The sequence below is a fragment of the Botryllus schlosseri genome, chromosome 12, assembly GCF_051294905.1.
Source record: "Botryllus schlosseri isolate E-star chromosome 12, Bs_hap1, whole genome shotgun sequence".
Lineage (NCBI taxonomy): Eukaryota > Metazoa > Chordata > Ascidiacea > Stolidobranchia > Styelidae > Botryllus > Botryllus schlosseri.
The window spans coordinates 12,468,592-12,486,969 of record NC_137247.1 but is presented as its reverse complement, the minus strand read 5'-3'; the positions used below and the strand labels follow the sequence as shown (position 1 = coordinate 12,486,969).

Genomic DNA, 18,378 nt, shown 5'->3' with positions numbered 1-18,378 from the left:
CGGAGCATATTCCTTGGCCAGTAATTTTATCATGTACCAACTCGACGGGGCAAGCGTTAAGGCGAATACGAAAGCGGAGAGAACCTTACGACGAGTTGGTGATGAAATGTTCGAGCGACATCGAACCGTCGTAAACGCCCTCTCTAAACGTCTAAGATACAGTATTGTTGAAGTCGATGAAAAATATGAAGAATATTCTATGGATGAGCGGATGTTCCTGGTGATAGCTGATGAAATTTTTAAAGATACCCAAGAGAATTGGGGTCGGATTGCCTCTCTGTTCGTGCTCGGTAGCATTCTTGCTCACAAAAACGAGGATGAGCATCACGGGGAGAATATAGAAGGTATCATACAGTCAGTCGGGAATTACATTGGCAGTAGAAGACGAAAGTGGATAGGGGAAAATGGAGGATGGGTAAGTGATTTTACATGCCCTGATGGGGATTTAGGAAATATCATTTAGCTTGAGGTACTGTGTATCTGATCTCCATAGCCCATATCATCTATCGATACTGAAACTTAGCTCGCACTTCATTATTCCGTTTTCAATTTACATTTTCTCATAAGGCTCAGTAATTTACAATCCAACCGCTCCGAACTTTCAATTACCTAGCAAGTACGCTACTTTCTTCTGATAGATTAGGAAGACTTACATTTGTTTGTTTGTTTCAGAACAGTTTTGTAGGATTTTTTGATAACGCAGCTTTCGATGATAATAAAGTTTGGAAGAGGCTCATGCTTGCTGGAATTGGACTAACGTCTATTGCAATGGCATTAACAAGATGATGGATACTCCTTTGTCATATATCATGTAATATTTTTTATTAATCTATTTCTTCGCCGTTTAATTACATCGATTTTACTATAGGATAGATGCAGTTTCTTCTGAGATTACATGAAAGATTGATCCATGAAAACCGTCTTTATCTGGAACATTTTCATTTTTCAAATTTATCCGTCTATACGTCGGGGAATTGTTAGGTCACCTAGAAAACAGGTCAAATTTGATCAAATTCCGATCAAAGTGGCGACAGGGAGTTATGACGGCTCAAAATTATCCACCTTCCGATGCCATATCATCGTCGGTTGTCCACGAGCAAATATCGTGTTCTATAAATATTGTTTATATGGAACAGATATAAATGTTGCTATTTCTTTGTTATTTACGAGAATACTTTGCCGAGTAATTAATTTTACGGGAATTCTAAACCTCAATACATACATGTGAGCAAAGTTACATCAACCTGTGTTAACCTACCGTGTATTGTAACTACCTGCAATTTTATCAAGCCGTAGCGAACACGTAAGTAATTTGAAGTGAAGGAATAAAGGCGCCGAATTCTAATGTATAGATGCATATTTATGCGTAAATATCGTCTTACCGGGCGAATGCAATTGTTTCCTTAAAGTTTTCCTGTCTACACCATTCAAGCGCGGCAAGATCAGTTTGAGTTGGCGACATTCAGGATGATATTTCACGAAGCTCTTAATGATATTCACATATTCCTCGTCGATTCTTGTTCTATCGCTGTCACTGAGGTCGATTATCTTTAGCTGTTCATTGAATAATTGAATATTAGGCGGTTCAGATCATGCAATTTCATAAACGAAATCTGAACTACATTGCTTTATTGAGATCCATGAGAGAGCAGAAAGAACTTACTGTAGCGCATCGTTTCCCCATCTCTTCGCTAAGATTTCTGATTTGCATGGAAAGCATCTTGCAATTACTCAGATTGAATTCTTCAACGCGGGTTTTGTGCATGATTTCAGTTACTGTTTTGTAGCAGGAGGAAATATGAGGATTTCTACTCAAATCCAACGAATGCAGCTAAAACATATAGTGTGATGTTCAGATATTTCACGACACTACAAACCACTCAGTTATTGTAATAAGAATATTTATCGACAACAGAGCAATTTTCGCAATTCAATTTCTGCACCTCATCGCAAAACTGGTGTAATACAGAAAATAATGAAGGTCGAGAGGATATTGAAGAAACTGCGGAAACTACCATTAATGTGAGTGAGCGATAGGACACATTTCGCCCATAAGCTATGACACTTTTTATCAGCAGACGTGATCAGGAATGCCTTATTGATGATAAATTCGCTCGCTAAATGAAATACCATGCCTGACTATGATGGGAACTCATATTAGTATTATTCTATGCTTGATTATTTCACTTGTAAGAAAACAAAACAGATCTAGGAAAAATGGATCACCCCATGATTTCCGAGACCGTTATTCAACGACGTTAATGATTGTTCATCCAATTCGCAAGCTGAAAGTCGAACTTCCTTCGTGTTATGCGTTTTTGCGAAGCGTCCTATTTCTTGCAATCCTACCGGTTCCAAATCTGTATTGTAACTTAGATCGAGTTTGTCAACCTATAACATACAGCAAATTATTCTGAAAAAGACACATAAAATTGTGTAAACGAGTGGCTACCTCGATTTCACCAAAGCATTCAAAAGCATCAATTTCCTCAGGTGTAAGGTCGCATCCTTTCGCCACAAGAGTAACCGCTTTGTCTTTGCAAAATAAGGACGGTAGTGCAGCCACACACTCTTCATCCAGATGATTATAACTGATGTCGAGATATTGGAGCTAAACGAATATGGGAAACTGACAATTTACGACCAGAATTAATCGGCGATGAAGACAAACATTACAAACTTATAACAGAGAAATGTTGATTAGTCAATCACGTCATAATAGATTGGCGAAATGTTCTGAGATTAAAATAGAATTTCCGTGATTCGTCTCAAATGGACTCTATGCAACCAGTTATAAAGAACTCAACAACAATCGCTCAAGACAAGACCCATACCTTACTGTTTTTGACCTGCATGGCGACGAAATCCTTGGACTGCAAGTGCGAGTTCACAAGTGACAAATAGGTTAGATCGGTTGAAATAATAGTCCCGAGTTGCGTAAAGTTGATGTTGTCGATGTAGCTAAGATCGAGTTTTTGCAATTTCACCTATGAGAATGAGGTATTAAAAATCTCATTTCGAAAGGATTTATGCTAGATTAGTCTCCGGATTTTTTCCATCGCCAATATACCTGATGCTGGTCGATAAGTTGACTCAAAACGATCAGAAAATCGTTAGATCCGCTACTTTCTTCCAGATTGAGTTCCGTTGAACCACACTCCTTCATCAACTCGCAGATGGATGGCAGGAGTTTGTCAATACCATCGTGGGCTGTGACGCTGAGTTTTTTTATTTGGACCTGTACGAGTGCAAAACTTTTCCCCATAAAACGGTAATTGAGGTGATGTTTAATTAAACCCTCATCAACTCTCACTAGTCTAGTACGACTATTGCGATAAATGGCTACACCGGTGCGCAATTAAGCATTGTTCGGTACGATACCTTCAATTCACGCGTAATGACGATATCAATATGAATCAATGCGGTGATGATGAAAGTTTTTTTAAAGCCAGCTTTCTATATTATACGGATAACATGCTTAAATTGAACGTGGGTTTATAATGCTCCGTGACCGTGAGCGGAATGTGTAAATGTGTTACCACAAATTCGAATTCGCGAATTTGATCCAAGATCATCTTTACAAGGCTTTCGTTGAGACGGCATTGGCGGAATTCTAATTCGTACATGCGGGATTTCTCCATGAGACCATTCACGATATTCTTCACATCCAATTCAGTCGTAGTTTTATGATTGATCCCATAAGCAGTTTCAACTTCATCATGATCCACAAGTATTGATTGATGATACATCCTCTTATCACCTTTAACATATGTGAATTATCATAAATTCATGATCAGAAAATAAAATTGATATTCATTCTTATCAACCCCCAGTGTGATTTTTGTGTTGGACTATTTCAATATTGCGATAAGTCGCATAAAATGATGATACGTGACATATACTCAAGCAAGAAACTGATCCAGTACCAACACCACCACGTATGCCAATAACATATGACTGAATCATTGTAGTTTGCAGAGTTTAGTCGACCATTGTACAGTTTATGTGCTATGAGAATATCGAGTTAATCCAATTACACGATCATAAAATTTATCCAGGAGTAAAAACTATATTATTTCTCAGTATTACATGGCCTAAATGATTACAAATAAACATCCAAAACGTTTCATTGGTTTTTACTTTGTGAGAATAATTTTATATACTTTATTATAATCATGGTAGGGTGCTTGTAATAACGAAGGTGTTTTTAGCAACAAGCTATAATTAATTTCATCAATGACATAAGGTAATTGATACATTTTGAAGATGACTGTATAAGATATTAAGGTAATTGTAAGAGTAGACGGTGATAAAACTATTTTACTTAAGTATTATATATCGCTACATAAATATCGTTATGCCTTTGGTACGATGTAAATAGTTGTCTCGTGCGGAATCCATTGCGTGTCGCGACCATTCGTACACCGTCGAGGAATACCTGGCGAGGTCGACCTGTGACTATTTTTTGCAGACTTAAGTTGTAATATTGCAAGTTTTGAGGTTCTAAGATGTAGTAAGCAGGACGATGGGTTTTTCACGTATTCGATGCGTTGTGTGACCACGTAAAGATTCCGACGACTCCGCTCGAATAAGGCTATAGCTGTTCTACAGGTAATAATTGCATAAGACCGATGACAGTTGCAGTATATAATTAGACTGCATTTTCTCCATAACTCGAGGCTCCGTTCGAGTAAAAAAGGAGTCCGCGAATACTATAAAGATATAATTCTGAGGAAGCCGCCCGCCCCCGCTCTGGGTTCGGGGGCAAATAATAGGGATTAAATAGGGGGCGGGCGGCTTCCTCAGAATTATATCTTTCGCGGACTCCTTTTTTACTCGAACGGAGCCTCGAGTTATGGAGAAAATGCAGTCTAATTATATACTGCAACTGTCATCGGTCTTATGCAATTATTACCTGTAGAACAGCTATAGCCTTATTCGAGCGGAGTCGTCGGAATCTTTACGTGGTCACACAACGCATCGAATACGTGAAAAACCCATCGTCCTGCTTACTACATCTTAGAACCTCAAAACTTGCAATATTACAACTTAAGTCTGCAAAAAATAGTCACAGGTCGACCTCGCCAGGTATTCCTCGACGGTGTACGAATGGTCGCGACACGCAATGGATTCCGCACGAGACAACTATTTACATCGTACCAAAGGCATAACGATATTTATGTAGCGATTTATAATACTTAAGTAAAATAGTTTTATCACCGTCTACTCTTACAATTACCTTAATATCTTATACAGTCATCTTCAAAATGTATCAATTACCTTATGTCATTGATGAAATTAATTATAGCTTGTTGCTAAAAACACCTTCGTTATTACAAGCACCCTACCATGATTATAATAAAGTATATAAAATTATTCTCACAAAGTAAAAACCAATGAAACGTTTTGGATGTTTATTTGTAATCATTTAGGCCATGTAATACTGAGAAATAATATAGTTTTTACTCCTGGATAAATTTTATGATCGTGTAATTGGATTAACTCGATATTCTCATAGCACATAAACTGTACAATGGTCGACTAAACTCTGCAAACTACAATGATTCAGTCATATGTTATTGGCATACGTGGTGGTGTTGGTACTGGATCAGTTTCTTGCTTGAGTATATGTCACGTATCATCATTTTATGCGACTTATCGCAATATTGAAATAGTCCAACACAAAAATCACACTGGGGGTTGATAAGAATGAATATCAATTTTATTTTCTGATCATGAATTTATGATAATTCACATATGTTAAAGGTGATAAGAGGATGTATCATCAATCAATACTTGTGGATCATGATGAAGTTGAAACTGCTTATGGGATCAATCATAAAACTACGACTGAATTGGATGTGAAGAATATCGTGAATGGTCTCATGGAGAAATCCCGCATGTACGAGTTAGAATTCCGCCAATGCCGTCTCAACGAAAGCCTTGTAAAGATGATCTTGGATCAAATTCGCGAATTCGAATTTGTGGTAACACATTTACACATTCCGCTCACGGTCACGGAGCATTATAAACCCACGTTCAATTTAAGCATGTTATCCGTATAATATAGAAAGCTGGCTTTAAAAAAACTTTCATCATCACCGCATTGATTCATATTGATATCGTCATTACGCGTGAATTGAAGGTATCGTACCGAACAATGCTTAATTGCGCACCGGTGTAGCCATTTATCGCAATAGTCGTACTAGACTAGTGAGAGTTGATGAGGGTTTAATTAAACATCACCTCAATTACCGTTTTATGGGGAAAAGTTTTGCACTCGTACAGGTCCAAATAAAAAAACTCAGCGTCACAGCCCACGATGGTATTGACAAACTCCTGCCATCCATCTGCGAGTTGATGAAGGAGTGTGGTTCAACGGAACTCAATCTGGAAGAAAGTAGCGGATCTAACGATTTTCTGATCGTTTTGAGTCAACTTATCGACCAGCATCAGGTATATTGGCGATGGAAAAAATCCGGAGACTAATCTAGCATAAATCCTTTCGAAATGAGATTTTTAATACCTCATTCTCATAGGTGAAATTGCAAAAACTCGATCTTAGCTACATCGACAACATCAACTTTACGCAACTCGGGACTATTATTTCAACCGATCTAACCTATTTGTCACTTGTGAACTCGCACTTGCAGTCCAAGGATTTCGTCGCCATGCAGGTCAAAAACAGTAAGGTATGGGTCTTGTCTTGAGCGATTGTTGTTGAGTTCTTTATAACTGGTTGCATAGAGTCCATTTGAGACGAATCACGGAAATTCTATTTTAATCTCAGAACATTTCGCCAATCTATTATGACGTGATTGACTAATCAACATTTCTCTGTTATAAGTTTGTAATGTTTGTCTTCATCGCCGATTAATTCTGGTCGTAAATTGTCAGTTTCCCATATTCGTTTAGCTCCAATATCTCGACATCAGTTATAATCATCTGGATGAAGAGTGTGTGGCTGCACTACCGTCCTTATTTTGCAAAGACAAAGCGGTTACTCTTGTGGCGAAAGGATGCGACCTTACACCTGAGGAAATTGATGCTTTTGAATGCTTTGGTGAAATCGAGGTAGCCACTCGTTTACACAATTTTATGTGTCTTTTTCAGAATAATTTGCTGTATGTTATAGGTTGACAAACTCGATCTAAGTTACAATACAGATTTGGAACCGGTAGGATTGCAAGAAATAGGACGCTTCGCAAAAACGCATAACACGAAGGAAGTTCGACTTTCAGCTTGCGAATTGGATGAACAATCATTAACGTCGTTGAATAACGGTCTCGGAAATCATGGGGTGATCCATTTTTCCTAGATCTGTTTTGTTTTCTTACAAGTGAAATAATCAAGCATAGAATAATACTAATATGAGTTCCCATCATAGTCAGGCATGGTATTTCATTTAGCGAGCGAATTTATCATCAATAAGGCATTCCTGATCACGTCTGCTGATAAAAAGTGTCATAGCTTATGGGCGAAATGTGTCCTATCGCTCACTCACATTAATGGTAGTTTCCGCAGTTTCTTCAATATCCTCTCGACCTTCATTATTTTCTGTATTACACCAGTTTTGCGATGAGGTGCAGAAATTGAATTGCGAAAATTGCTCTGTTGTCGATAAATATTCTTATTACAATAACTGAGTGGTTTGTAGTGTCGTGAAATATCTGAACATCACACTATATGTTTTAGCTGCATTCGTTGGATTTGAGTAGAAATCCTCATATTTCCTCCTGCTACAAAACAGTAACTGAAATCATGCACAAAACCCGCGTTGAAGAATTCAATCTGAGTAATTGCAAGATGCTTTCCATGCAAATCAGAAATCTTAGCGAAGAGATGGGGAAACGATGCGCTACAGTAAGTTCTTTCTGCTCTCTCATGGATCTCAATAAAGCAATGTAGTTCAGATTTCGTTTATGAAATTGCATGATCTGAACCGCCTAATATTCAATTATTCAATGAACAGCTAAAGATAATCGACCTCAGTGACAGCGATAGAACAAGAATCGACGAGGAATATGTGAATATCATTAAGAGCTTCGTGAAATATCATCCTGAATGTCGCCAACTCAAACTGATCTTGCCGCGCTTGAATGGTGTAGACAGGAAAACTTTAAGGAAACAATTGCATTCGCCCGGTAAGACGATATTTACGCATAAATATGCATCTATACATTAGAATTCGGCGCCTTTATTCCTTCACTTCAAATTACTTACGTGTTCGCTACGGCTTGATAAAATTGCAGGTAGTTACAATACACGGTAGGTTAACACAGGTTGATGTAACTTTGCTCACATGTATGTATTGAGGTTTAGAATTCCCGTAAAATTAATTACTCGGCAAAGTATTCTCGTAAATAACAAAGAAATAGCAACATTTATATCTGTTCCATATAAACAATATTTATAGAACACGATATTTGCTCGTGGACAACCGACGATGATATGGCATCGGAAGGTGGATAATTTTGAGCCGTCATAACTCCCTGTCGCCACTTTGATCGGAATTTGATCAAATTTGACCTGTTTTCTAGGTGACCTAACAATTCCCCGACGTATAGACGGATAAATTTGAAAAATGAAAATGTTCCAGATAAAGACGGTTTTCATGGATCAATCTTTCATGTAATCTCAGAAGAAACTGCATCTATCCTATAGTAAAATCGATGTAATTAAACGGCGAAGAAATAGATTAATAAAAAATATTACATGATATATGACAAAGGAGTATCCATCATCTTGTTAATGCCATTGCAATAGACGTTAGTCCAATTCCAGCAAGCATGAGCCTCTTCCAAACTTTATTATCATCGAAAGCTGCGTTATCAAAAAATCCTACAAAACTGTTCTGAAACAAACAAACAAATGTAAGTCTTCCTAATCTATCAGAAGAAAGTAGCGTACTTGCTAGGTAATTGAAAGTTCGGAGCGGTTGGATTGTAAATTACTGAGCCTTATGAGAAAATGTAAATTGAAAACGGAATAATGAAGTGCGAGCTAAGTTTCAGTATCGATAGATGATATGGGCTATGGAGATCAGATACACAGTACCTCAAGCTAAATGATATTTCCTAAATCCCCATCAGGGCATGTAAAATCACTTACCCATCCTCCATTTTCCCCTATCCACTTTCGTCTTCTACTGCCAATGTAATTCCCGACTGACTGTATGATACCTTCTATATTCTCCCCGTGATGCTCATCCTCGTTTTTGTGAGCAAGAATGCTACCGAGCACGAACAGAGAGGCAATCCGACCCCAATTCTCTTGGGTATCTTTAAAAATTTCATCAGCTATCACCAGGAACATCCGCTCATCCATAGAATATTCTTCATATTTTTCATCGACTTCAACAATACTGTATCTTAGACGTTTAGAGAGGGCGTTTACGACGGTTCGATGTCGCTCGAACATTTCATCACCAACTCGTCGTAAGGTTCTCTCCGCTTTCGTATTCGCCTTAACGCTTGCCCCGTCGAGTTGGTACATGATAAAATTACTGGCCAAGGAATATGCTCCGGATATAATTTCATCCTTTTCTTCGGTAATCGATGGTAATACTCGTGATAATTCCATGGTTTGAAGATAACAGCGAGTCAGAGCACATTCAGAGATCCAAGCTAATTTGAAAAGTAGGATTCAAGAATTTGCTCATTCATTTTCATGAGAGACTGATGATGGGGTTGATATTATCAATTAGAACATATTCGCTGGTCACCGCAAAGAACATATTGCCTGTTTCACAATACATACCGCTTTAATGATATTTGGCTGTTTCCCAAACCTTGCGTGATAATGTTTCGGATTGATTACTATTCGAGGGAAACTCATTCAGAGATTTACGTTACTTTGAATTTAGTATCAAAGTATTTGTTCATTTATTTTTATGTAAAACTTCCGATGCGGTTGAAATTACGAATTAGAAACTAATTTCGGGCTACCTCAAATACAATATTTCCAGTTTCATAATACATACCCCGTTAATGATATTTTTATATTTCTTCGACCTTATCTATTTATCATAATGTTTCGGATTGATTACTATTCCAGGGAAATGTCAACCAAATTTCCTATCGGTCATATAACTATATTACTGTAATTTCAGTGCTCGCAAATTAAATTTTACTACTCGACTCGAATCATTATAACTAGGGCAAGTTTTTGTTGCAGTTAAATCCGCGGAAAGTTGCATTTATTTATTTATTTTTGACAAAAGTTGTACTAAAAGACCACATTTTGCTCGGTTGACTAACAAAAAAAAATCAATTTATCGGTCCAGCTCCCGAAATAGCCGTACTTCGGTGCTGATTTACGGCGTTTCAGTCGAATTTGGCCGTGTATTTCACCAAAACCGAAAATACTTTCATGAAAAATCGAAAAAGCTGCAAAATGTTACAAATAGTTGCATAAAAAAAATGGACAAAAGTTGCAAAAAGTTGCACTATAAGATTCCTTCAAACAGCTTGAAACAGCATTCTACACATCTTACGAGTATTTAGGAAGCTGCCGGAAGCTGTGAAAAAAAGTTGCAAAAGTTGCAAAAAAAAAAAACGTGCCCTAATTATAACAAATATAGTCGATACGGATTTCAGCACTCGAATTAGTGCACTAGGCGCATCGAAGAAATTTCGACTTCTTGACTATCCAATTCTAAATGATCACTATGGCCGATGTCAGAGCAAATTTTATGTATAGCAATGCGCGATTCGATATTATGACTAATATTCATTTTTCAGGGTTATTCGATCTCGTCATTCGGAAGGTATCAGATAACGTGTTGTGATTTAGACTGCCTTTTCAGGTTTAGGTAAAACTGGACCCATAATACGTATTTTCTAATCACCGTAAAATCGCTACTTCTTGTACTTGAGTAGAAATTTACTATGCTATGATAGTCGAATTTTAAAAAGTACTTTTTCAACGACCTTGATGAAAGGTAGAAGTTTATTCTAAATTGTACAGTAAATTTTCGCGATGCTGGATGGCTATCGCAAAGGAAACATAGCTAAATAAATCGAAAAATTTTACAAAGTTTCGCTATGCGATATTAGAGTTCTAAAAATTACCCTTCGACATGAGTCCGCATGTTTGATATTATCGAAAGAAAACGAATATCATTACTCACCACTATCAACAGCGCAGTCGAGTAACGTTTTACTTTGTCGCAAATAGCTATACTTCTACTTTAATTGAAAGGAATCATCGGACATCGTAGCTTATGTCCTATTCATATCGCATGCTGTTCATTTATTTCGATAGGTCTCGATTGATCAGCCATTTTCTGTTACTGAAGAAGTTGCTGACGAAAGGTACTCGGTAACGACTTAACGCCTTTATCAAAGTATATTCTGATAGGTTTTGCCTACCAACATACTTACTCGAAAGATTATGCTGAAAACTGGGGATGAGCAAACTACGGTCAGCGGATCGCACGCAGACAACATTTTAGCGGCTCACGATAGCATCAAGATATTGATGAAATGTATTCAAAAAATATAATAAATTCGACCTGATTAAACTTACTATAATACTTTCTTTTATTGCTGGTGCAATGAACCGACTTCGGCCCAACGCATTTCAAAGGCAGTTCATAAACATCCCATAACTTTAAAATGGCAATGACTTATTTCGTATCATAAATGTGATTTTCGGTTGACAACTCCAGCACGTTTATTACTTTTAGCGATTTACTGGGAATAAGCGATCCATGTGCGTGTTAAGTAGATCGCGCCTCTACAGGTTCACTGGGCAGTAGGCATAACTCGTTCTTAACTTCGGTCACGACTCCAAGCAATTTAAAATGCAACGAGTTGAATATAAACGCTTTTTTTTTCAGTAAAGAATCAAGCAAACCGTATTTCTATTTGGACGTAGGGAGTAACGTAAAATGTAAGACTCATAATGTAATGAAGTCGTTGCTGATTTCAAATTATGAGCTGCCACATAAAGTAGCTGAATTAATAAAATATTTAGGACATCAGTAAATTACGTTTGTCTTCACAAAAGTACATGCAGAAAGCATGTTTTAGTAACATAGTAAGACATTAGCTGATGGGTGAGTAAAGGTTACATGGTTATGATGCTGTCAGCAGGTACCATCAGCAAATCTGTAACCAGATTCCAGGTGAATGTTTATGACGCGAGTACGTTATCATGAAATCAATACTTGATTTGTTCTGAATATATAGTTATTATCTACATGCACTCGCCTACGTGTTTTGGCTCATCATCCTAAATTGGCCATAGCGCGCCACGCGAATGGATTCATATGTTTCATCCGACCCTCGAGCCGAAACAATCTTCGAATTATAGTCGCCGCAGGCGTTTAAGTTCCAATTAAATTACCCTTGTTCTCAACCTGTAAAAGTTATGCTGGTATTAGATTGAAGCCCTATGTGTCAGCTGTTGGGAGTTTATCGCATTGGCGGGCGACGATGGCACTACAAGTAACAACTGTACGTGTATACAGGTTTGTGTGGCCACATATGGTAGTGTTGCGGCATAGGCCGGACGCATCAGTCCAAATCTTGAAAGCGAGGAGAGATACTCTGATCTTATTTGATTTGGAATTTAACCCCACGGAATCTCAAGTTCGTGCCCATTGGACTGACAACTGTCTGATAGATGTCTATGGAAAACAACTCATTCGATTTGTCGGGGTCGTCAATATTCAACGAAAATCGGGTTACATAATTGTGCGCGGGTCGCATTGTTAAAAGTGAATTGGTTAGCATCCAGCTATACACACTGCACTGTATCGATATAGCATCACTGCTAGTTGAATATGCTCGTTTGTACATGCTGATTAAAGTCGAAAGCGCGAAATCTGAATATTTCAGCGCTGGCGTATCAGTCTTTCCAACAGCGGGAATTAAAACCGAGCCTGTTTCTGATGACGAAGCAATGACAGCTTATTTTGATCATTATCGATCACGCGCATTGCCGAAAGTCGAGACAAATGTGGAAATCCGTCCAGCCACGGAAAAAAGCTAACCTTTCGATTTTCTTGAGACCAGAAATGAAAGCAGAGCCTTTTATCAAGGCCGATGAAAAACAATATCGCATTTATTATCATGTAGATATTCCATCTAATAAATGGTGATCGTCAATGATTAGTAATAACGAACCTAATTAGAGGTAGCTAGCAATAGCTTAGTCGTATATGAATTTCATTCAATGTTTGTTGCTGACAGCCTTTTAAAAGCTTCAATACAGACGAGAAATTCATGTCGACGCGATGGTGTAGTGGTTACAGTTCTGATCTATAAGTCAGGAGGTCCTCAGTTCGAGTCTAGGGTAGGGTGTGTTTACATGCTGCAGCGATTTCTGAATGACGCATAGAATTTAAAACTTGAAAAAAAATAATTGACAAAAAAATTTGAAAAAATGGCGGGAAAATTCAAATTTGAATGTGGGCGTGGCTGGACACGTGGCCTCTTCTCATTGGCGGGCCCTTAAGGCGCTTATACATACTAATTATAGGTCTTTGCATGGGTGGATTTTTATCTATATCTATCCATCTATACGTGGAATACTGCCACACTCAAAATAGAGATAACGATCTAAAAGTTATTCAGACGCTCCGAGCGTCGTTATCGCTATCTCTATTTCGCGTGACGCGGTATTTCACGTAGCAGTACTTCAATTGCAACTTTAATCAATCAGCTTCATATCCATATAGATATACCAATCCTTCCAAAAGACCTATATACTAGGGATGGTGTGAACCTCTGGAAGGTTCAGGTTCGTCTGAACGCGAACCTTTTTGAAAGGTTCTGTGTGAATGCGAACGTGAACCTCATGTCTTAACGATCTAGGCCCGACCGGACAATGTATTCGGCGTCTGAGTGTTGCTATGATGATGTTGCGCATCGTGTTAAACGGGTTTTACCCCATTAACAAGTCATACAGCAGTACAATATGATACAATGAACGTATAAAATCGAGATGGACCCCGTATGCTTGCTAGATTTTTTACACCAGACAACGATATCAATTTCATTGATTGGTTGAATAAGAATAATTCGCTGACTCCCTACATGTAGCGTATTTCGCTCTTGATGTTTTGTGATTGCGGGTCAAGCTCATACCAGAGAGCTGGATATTTCGAGCAAACTTTTGTAACAAGGCAGGTAAAATTTTTGAGGTTGTCAAGGTGCATGCTCGTTTACTCTTGATTTTTTATGCTGCCAGCGCCATGCACAGAGTGACCCGCAGTTGAAATGCAATAAATTTCAACCAAAGGTGTTATACTGACGTGAAAATTGTAATATACGAAAATGGTTCACGGTGCAGAACCAACCAAGGTTCGTTTGTGAAAGTGAACCTCTAAATTACCGAGGTTCACACACAGAACGCGAACGTGATCCTCTCGTTCAGACCATCTCTACTATATACGTCGCTATGCTCTTGATTTAGTTTCCTAATCTAAGGACGGAGGCTAACGACTTCATAATTGCTATTGTTGCGCACACATCTGCTTAATTGGCATTCTTTTAACAGTCATTGGTATTTAATCTTCGTCTCCGCGACCCCAGAGAATAGGCAAACGACCCCATTGCGGCCGCTATACCACTAGCTTGAGAACCAATGTTTTGGTGATGACCATTTTTTGAAATCTTCATGAAAAATATTTTGTGACTTAAAATCATTAGTATGTTATCAAATGAATTAAGAAATTCCACGCTCTTCATAGAAGCCAAAACTATTCGTCCAGCACATGTGCAGACGACAAATCGCCATCGTAAAATTCGAAAAGACCTAGATCACCTAATGCAGTGGCTCCCAACATTTTTGTTGTCGCGGACCTAGTTAAAGAAATTATCAATTCTGCGGACCCCTGCCTAAATTTGCCTGGAAGACACCCTATTGCAGTGGTTCCCAACCTTTTTCCACCCACGTACCACTTCGAGGTTTTATGCAGTGCTCGCGTACCACCTACATAATTTACGCACGCCGTAGGGCGTAAGTGGTCAAAGTGTTTTCACCATTTATGACGTCATACTGACGTATTTGCGCTATGTGAGGTGTAATAACTAGGGCGACTTTTTACCTAAAAATCGGAGGATTTTGACCCATAAAAAATTGATTTTGACCAAATTTTGACTTCACATACGCAAATTAGGTGTTTTCGCACATAATGTTAAAATTGTACTACTTATACTCATTTCTGGTAGGGACTGTCTGTCCTTACGAAAAAGCGTTTTTGACCTAAAAACTGACAAATTTTGACATGAAAAAACTTTATTTTAACGATATTTGTCCCAGTAGTTACACCAGGTATTATGGTACAGTTAATTAAGATTTGTTGTAGTGCAACGAAATATACTTTCTTACATTCTCGGGTAGAAAGAGTCTGTCCTTACGTAGTAGCTTGCCAAGATGGAGAAATATCGTTTAGCAGGAGTAGTTGTTGGCTGACAACACTAAAGCTGCGTGTACACTGATGGTGACACAACATGTGGCTTCATACTGACAATGTTGTCCTGCATCACAATTTTTCATCATGCGCTTCTTGAAAATATAACCATGCAATGTCAAGCAGTATTGCTGCAGTTAGGATATCGCGGTACCTTGAGCATAACACACACCATATCAATTGTCAACCTATTTGTTCCGTTTGACAGTTCATGATCCACGATGAGCAGACAATGGGTCGCCTACAGTGGTATAGGCCTATAAAGTGGGCTACAAGCTGTAAAATGTCAAAATCTACGATACAAACGGAATGGAGAGGTCCAAAAATTTTGACCTTGTAAACAATTTTGACAACTTTTTGACTTAACGCTCAATTTTGTAAAGCAAAATCGCCTTAGTAATAACAAATTTTATTAAACTATACATTATCAGCCCGGGTTGATGAGATGCATGAAATGTTTTTTCCCCACTAGTCAAAAACTTTAAAAAATTATAAATCAACCCAACTGAACTAATACCTTGCTTCGGTCGAAAAAAGACAGATTCTACTCGCGTACCACCTGGAAGACCTTCGCGTACCACTAGTGGTACGCGTACCACAGGTTGGGAACCACTGCCCTATTGACTATTGTAATAATTATGCTACACACCCATATAGTACTGTGTAAAATTGTCGTTCAGCTGAACGAAAGAACGAAAGTTGTATACTCCATCGGCATAAAATTGAATAAGCAATTGACATAGAAACATCTAGGCAGCAGAAGAGCGTAATAGGTTTTTAGCGGGAGTTGGGACTCGCACTGTTAGAACTAAAATAACAGCTGTTGTTGCCATTCTTGAACTAAACCGCATGTTTTCTATTACGTAATAGACGAGACAATCATGATTTGACTATAATCGACATGCGCTGTGGTGGAGGTAGTATTGTACTGTATAAGGCAGGGGCGGGCAACTTCTCCAAGTCGGCGGGCCGGATATAGGAAAATTAAGTACTTGGCGGGCCGGATTGCTGAATCGATACATTATTCGTATTTAATGAATGTATTTTAACGACAGCAATGCAACTTCAAAGCCATTTCTCGCCAATAATGACGAAGACAATGTGGATTTGAGAACAGCACTGTCATACAGCAGGGGTGGCCAATCTTTTTGCCAGTCACGGTCGCATTTCGACTACTCATGTATCCTACGGCCGCATTCCAGGGAATAGTGGTAATGAACTAGCAGGACGCCAAATACTCATGTTAAAATGTCTATGTCCATTTCCGGCAAACTCCGTACTAATCTATTAAATAATGTAGGCTGTTCAGGTGTTCATAGTCGCGCCAAGCGCGAAAAATTTTTCAGATTCATTCACGAATTTCGTCATTAAAATTAGTAGTTCTACATATTATTTCTCATCCCATGTGATCAGATTCACTGGTAGAGTTGGTGGGGGGTCGGTCAGGGCAGGCCAATTATTATTAGTCACTTTGTTTCATGCTGTTCTTTGCATGTCTTGACCTCCCGCCAGGATTGTCGATATAGTGAGGAGAACACGATTCCGAGTTGGTATTTCTATATGTGGCGCATCTGTTCGCAATGGTACTGTGGGGCTCTGATCACAAAGTGCGCAACTATAATAAAATCGAAAAATGAAGTCGCATTGAATCGCGCGCTGCGCGAAGAAACTTTCAAGAATAATTAAAATTTTTCTAGAAATCGGGAGTCAATTCGTAAATTCAAATTATAAGTCGACGGCCGCCAACACCTACTAATTGAATTACGTGTCCACGGCCGCACAAATTTGCTTCTACGGCCGCAGGTTGGCCACCCCTGTCATACAGGTACCACCATTTCTGCTTCTCTCTGATCAATCAACACACGGTACAATCCTTCATTAAGATTTCAAGGCATTCAATAAGACCGGTACCCCAAATTTACCAAGATATCAATGCATTGGGGTTAAGTAGGTGACGAGATAGCGTGGTTGTTAAACTGTGGGACCTGTCTATCTCGATATTGAATTCATGTGGGTCGCGGCCTCGAAATTTGAAATTGGCCCGCGACCCGTTTTCAGTTGGCGACACCTGACATAATCGGTGTTTTACAAAAGCCTAGAAGTGTGCGCCGTGCTACAAGTCGGCGGTGACGGAATCAAAAATAAGAAATATCGGCCTGCTGTAAATGACCATTGTCGTCGACAAACACCATTATTACCACAAATGACATTAGGGTTCAGTACATCGTAAATGCCGAAAATGCAAGTCTTCTCGCTTCGACGAACTTACGCGTAAGCTCCACCCTCGCTCGCTGTACATACATATGTATAAAAAACATACAATCACTGAAATGTATGTGAGCAAGTAGTGGGGAATCTCGGAAGACTGGGGCCGGCGGGCCACATTATCATGTAAGACGAAAAACTGTCCGCGGGCCGGATCCGGCCCGCGGGCCGTATGTTGCCCACCCCTGGTATAAGGTCAATGTACATTGTACACACTGTAGGCAGCATCATCAATTTATTTTGGTGCAGAGTGGTACAGTTAATTCTCGCGTGCTTGAGCATGACACATGCGCACTTTGAAAGATGGTAATGAATGTAAACATACGGCTATTCGTTTTCCCCAAAATTAATCAAGGTAATCAAATCACATCACAAACCGCTAAGGGGTCCGTGGACTTCAGCTTGGAAACCATTGATTTAATGATAAACCCCTTCAGACGGATTTGCAAAGGCTGTCACTGCTTTTGGACCGCCCGCCGTTCAATGTCTATAATTCCACAGAGGTTAATTCACCGTAACTGCCGGTTATAGCGTCATGTAGATTTATTGCTTTATAATTAATGGTAGGCATCGAGTCGAATTTCAATTATGCTGAAATAGAGGAAACCCCTCTCTCCCAAAAAGGGCCATTGTATCCCAGGAGTCAACGATTTCGAGACCATGCAGCATTGCCAAGGACTTTTCAACCG

At 38.9% G+C, this 18,378-nt stretch overlaps 1 protein-coding gene across 1 annotated transcript in view; it reads right to left on the bottom strand.

Moving 5' to 3' along the window:
* Positions 1 to 18,378, bottom strand: part of LOC145451984 (alcohol dehydrogenase [acceptor]-like) — a 63,526-nt gene that overhangs the window by 44,688 nt on the left and 460 nt on the right. The gene's annotated exons all lie outside the window — the stretch shown is intronic.